Here is a 1,104-nt window from a genome sequence, read left to right as displayed (position 1 = left end):
GATAGTTCCGTGTGCGCCAGCCTGCGTGCCCACAACCCAGAGGTCTGCCGTCTTCCCAGCGCACAGCCCCTCGGGGCCTCAGAGTACCTGAGGAACGGTATGTTCCTCGCCATGAGTGCCCTGGTCCAGTCCCTTATCTCCTCTTGTCATTTTCAATGATCAAAAGCTTCACGTGCTCAAGGCCCCAAAGATGCCAACTTTTGTAAAATACCCTCACTGATCCTAAGTTTCTTCAAATTAGTGGCTTCCTGTCCTTTTTTCTTTTTTTAACTGTAGCAAAGGTCATTTGAAGAGTGAGGGAGAAACTGACTCTGCAAAGCAAGCTTGAGCTGAGTGAAACAGGAAGAGCAAGATGAGATGCGCCCTAAGGACTCGATGTGGGCTGTGGTGAGGACGCCTCCACGAGAGCCTGCCTTCCGTCTTGGTTCTCCAAATAGCTCATCTGGAGCTACAGGGTTAGGTTTTCCTGACAGTGAGCCGTGTGTGTTCTCCTTCCTCAGCCTGTGCTCTCGCCTTGTGGGGCTCGCCTTCTCTGCCTCCCTGCCTCCCTTCCTCAGGTATCTGGAGCTCGCTGTGGGAGCCAGCCCTGCCGTCCTCCATCCCTGTGGCTGGGTGACAGCTGTCTCCTCTCCTGCCCCACAGTCAGGCATGTGACTAGGACAGTCCAGTCAGCAAGTCAGTTCCTCCTGAACTCAGGCGGCCCAGGATGGATCCACAGCCTCATCAAGGGAGCTGGGTGAGTGGGGATGTGGGAGGCTTCGCTTTTGTAAAACTGTGAACCAACTAATATAAGACCTGGAGCCACCATATGGTGGTCTGTGTGGGAGCAGAAATCAGAATAAAAACAGGTGAAGGGCAAAATTATAATGATATGTGCTGGAACCTCTTGGTTTAGCCAGGGTTACTCCAGGTTTTACAAGTCACGAGTGATACCTTTCAGTTTTCTGATACTTCCAATGCAAACCTCCCAACTGCACTGACCTAATCCAGCATCCGGCCTCCTGGAAATTCTCAGGAGACACTGTTGGTGCAGCAGCCAGGTGGAGTCCCCACAGGTCACCGTTTGCCCATATGGTCTTTTTTTTTTTTTTTTTTTTTTTTTTT

This window comes from Fukomys damarensis, unplaced genomic scaffold, assembly GCF_012274545.1.
Source record: "Fukomys damarensis isolate Sample0158 unplaced genomic scaffold, DMR_v1.0_HiC HiC_scaffold_28, whole genome shotgun sequence".
Lineage (NCBI taxonomy): Eukaryota > Metazoa > Chordata > Mammalia > Rodentia > Bathyergidae > Fukomys > Fukomys damarensis.
This window is presented reverse-complemented; position numbering follows the sequence as displayed.